The sequence below is a fragment of the Dipodomys spectabilis genome, unplaced genomic scaffold (assembly GCF_019054845.1).
Source record: "Dipodomys spectabilis isolate Male_0828 unplaced genomic scaffold, ASM1905484v1 ptg000224l, whole genome shotgun sequence".
Taxonomy (NCBI): domain Eukaryota; kingdom Metazoa; phylum Chordata; class Mammalia; order Rodentia; family Heteromyidae; genus Dipodomys; species Dipodomys spectabilis.
Window position 1 is genome coordinate 145,800 of NW_024870901.1, and position 4,245 is coordinate 150,044.

Consider the following 4,245-nt stretch of genomic DNA (forward strand, 5'->3'; position numbering starts at 1 on the left):
AAAGACTTAAAATTGTCATTGACAAAAAATGCAAATGTGAGCAATCAACCGAACAATATATTTTTTTTCCCACTATATACATTATTTTAGGGAAATAAGATCAATAGTATTGTTAGGAACAATAAGGTTTCCTTGCTACAAATAGGCACCCAAGTATATAAGCCTATATAAAGATTGCATCATTAACTACTTAAATTTAGAGGATACTACATGCTTCAGCAGCACGTATACCCAAATTACAACAATGCAGAGATTAACATGACACTTGCACAAGGATAATATGAAAATTTGTGAAGTATTCCATGTTTTTCATTCTTCAGTTGCAGAAATGAAAAACAGTTATTAAAAAGTTGATTACAAAATTACAAGTGTAACAATATACGCAAGTGTTAGAATTAAACATTAGTTTGACATCAGTGTATTAAATCTTCACCTTAGAAAGGCCTTTACATAGAATAACCTTTACAAAACTTTTGAAATTAGTTAACATTGTCATTTTATCCAAAAAAAATATACTACTATAAGAACCTAGAAAAAGGGGCTGGGAAGGTGGCTCAGTGGTAGCGCTTGCCTTGCATGCCTGAGGCCCTGGGTTTGATTCCTCAGCACCACATAAGCAAAAAGAAAAAAGTCTGAAGTGGTGCTGTGGCTCAAGTGGTAGAGCACTAGCCTTGAGCTGAAGAGCTGAGGGACAGCGTCCAGGCCCAGAGTTCAGGCCTACGACTGGACCAAAAAAAAAAAAAGAACCTAGAAAAAAAATAATCTTAAATTTTCTATATGGAATACAATCTGAAAGGACACATTTATTAATGAATATATATATTATAAAACAATGTTGAATGCAAAGTATATCTAGGAAAGAATGAAATAGATTATGGATATTATGCAAACACAGAATATAGAATATTTTAAAATATACTTTTTTCAGACCAGAAGCAGAAATATATTTAGTTTCTGTACTACTCATTTCAACAGATAAGATCAAATTATTTCTGATTAAAAAATCACAAACTCTGCAGAAATCATTGTAGATGTACACAAACAACTCAAATATATTTGACATCAAAGTCAGGCAATTCACTTGGAAAAATTCCACGGAATTTTTACAGTAAGATATTGCTGTTATTTGAATTCTGAAAATATTTTGTATGGACACAAAGAGTGGACTGGCATTTTGATGTTTAAGAAACGTAACTGATAGCTATGCTAAATAATGCTGCAATAAACGTAGTTGTTTTGGTAGCTTTTGTATGGTCTTGTTTGATGCCCCTAAGTAGATGAATGGATTAAGAAAATAGAATTCTATGGAATGGAATTTTATTCCTCCCTCAGAAAGAATGTCATTGCCCCATTTGTTAGGAAATGGAAAGACTTGGAAAAAATTATATTGAAGTAAGCCAGGCCCAAAGAAACATAGATCCCATGGTTTCCCTTATTTGTAACTAGTATATGTCTGAGACAAGCAGAAGTGGTCAGATAAGTTGATGTTAGGTGAAATGAACCCCAAGATAAGGATTCAAATGTTTTTTTTTTCTTTCTTGTGATTGTTTCTAACATATTTATAAGATGATTTCTTTGTTGCTTTGTATGTCCCTCCCCCACCGTATAACCCCTGCTTTCATTGTATTTGATGCTGGTATGATTTGTGGAGGGGAAGAGAAAAAACAAATTGTTTAAATAGGGATACAGGTTGACCCATTGCAACAATGAGATGTACAAGACGTCATGTAGAAAAACGAACTTTACGACTTTGGCCGGGGAGGAGGAGTAATGAGGGGGGAGGGGAGTGGGGGGAGATGAGAAGGTATGGGAAGGGGAAATAAAGGAGGAGGCAACAATGCTTGATAAGAAATGTATTCATTACCTTGCCCATGTAATTTTAACCCCTCTGTATGGTGTTTTCACAATAAAATAATAAAACTCAACAAAAAAATAGAAAAAGAAAAAAAAAGAGAAAAGAAAAGAAACTTAACCAAACCATTACAACTGAATAGAACAATTTGTACAGCCTTCCACAACTTCAAAGAGGTAGTGATACATACTTATCCTTTTGGTAATATCAAAGGCAGTTTCTTCCAAGTTGTTCTTCAGACCTGCTCAACAGAAGGAGATCCAGTGTATCTTTGCTATCTATGTTCCCAGCAGCAAGATGCAAGGGAGTCAAGAGGCGTTTAGTTTGGGCATTGGTATCTGCATCATGATGAAGTAAGAAAGACGCCACGCTGGTATTATTTCACGAGTAACCACTGCGCAGGGGTGTCCAGCCATTAACAATTATTGCATGAATATCTGCTGCTTGAGCCACAAACTCATGGGCAATATCTAAGTGTCCACTGTAGGCTTCCTGATGAAGAGGGGTATATTCATTGTCATCCCTAGTATTCACATGAGTGGCCTTTATGGAAAGTAGTCACCACACTCTAGTAAGCCGATTATTTTAAGCAGCCCAAAGAAGAAATTTGCTTGGATCCTACTCCAATTTTTTTCTTGCAATTGATACGATTCCTCACTTTTTCATTTTGTTCCTCATCTTCATCAGAATTGCCTAACTAGAGACTTTCAGTGCCAGTGAGAATAAGGTGTCCCTGTATTTCCCCAATAGTTTATAATGGTTGAACTTGTGAGAAAAATACAGTGAATTTTCTGCATCTGTTTATTTTCATGATGATTTATTTTCTCTTTTTCCATTTTTATTATTCCAAGTCATTCTAACTGGAAAGTAGGTAATTGATGGAGAGCAGAGGATAGATGTTCCTCCGTACTCAAAGGTACAGACTGAAAATGAAGATCAGTGTTGTTTTTATGTGCAGCTTCTTCTAGGAATGAGAAAATAGAAAGTGGCTCAGTGGTGTAGTGCTTGCCTTGCATGTATGAACAATGGCAGGTCATGTCCACCTTGCAGCCTTGTCATTCAGACCCACTGTGCAAAGAAAAAGACATAATACCCCAGCCCTCTGAAGCTCGCCACTTTTTGTGGTATCCTACTTTTTTTTCTTCCTGCAAACCCTCAGGGCCTAGGATCCCAGGATCGGCTATGGGTCCAGAGACTGCACCACAGCCTAGGGTGATGGAAGCTGAGTCAGAGTTGCCATGAACTGAGTTCAAGATGTGTAGTTGGTAAAAGAAAGAATAAATAAAAAATTAATTAATTATTTAACTAAATTAAAAAAAAATAAAGCTCTCTGGTTTGGAATTTCTGCCAGTTTCCTTCCTTAGCCTGGGATTTGAACTCAGGATCTTGGTAAATTTGTAGCAATGTGAGGGAAGGTGCAGAGTTGCCACTACTTGAGTTCAAACCCTGTACCAAGCCAAAAATAAAAAAAAAGTCACTGAGCTCGGCAGGGGGAGTAGTTGTGGAGATGGGAGGGAAGGGATGGTAGGGACAAAACAAAAGAGGAGGCAACAATGCTCAATAGGAAATGAACTCATTACCTTGCTCATGTAACTGTGATCCCTCTGTACAACATTTTTGCAATAAAAATGTACAAAAAAGAAACAATGTAGTGCTCAGAGAAGCACTTTGGGGATAAGGTAAAGATGTCAAAAGCTGTACAAAATTCTACACTGCTTTTTTTAAATGTTCTGTATAGAACTGAATGAACATAACTGCTTTCATTTAAAAAATTAAGCCACTGTCTTGGAACTGGGGCCAGTATTTCTGTAATTGCTGTGATTTGATCTCACCTTCCAGGTAACTCTTTTGCACCATGGGTGAAGGTGAATCTTACTGTCTTTGAGGAAAACAAATTCAGGCTAGAGTTCTGAGGGCCCAAATGAACGCCCTGCAATGGAAAAAAATATTTCTATACATGTGTAATATATGATATATACTTACATATGCATGTTTATTACATATTATTATTTTTATTATTGATTTTGTATTTTATTTTTTATTTTATTCCTTTATTTATTGTTTATTGTATTTAGTATTATTATACACATAATATTTAGTACATGTTTTACATCTATTATAAAATGATTCACAATAATTTAGGACATTGACTCATTTTCATTTATACTTTATTAAGTGTTGAAACATGATACATAATTAAATGGAAGCATTTGTCACAGTCTTCACATGTTTAGAGTCTCTCCCACAGATGAGCTTTGTCTTCTTTATCTTTGGACACCTTCCTATAGGGATTTCTTTAGATGATTTATGATCAGAGGCCTTTTCTTGAGGATAGGCAAGTTGAGGGATAAAATTGTAAGGGTGGGGCAAGAAATGTGACTTAGTGGTAAGGA

The 4,245-nt window shown here is 35.6% G+C and overlaps 1 pseudogene; it reads left to right on the plus strand.

The window, feature by feature from the left end:
• The first annotated feature begins 210 nt into the window (after positions 1-210).
• LOC122123161 lies at positions 211-310 on the plus strand (annotated as a pseudogene).
• Positions 311-4,245: the final 3,935 nt, after the last annotated feature.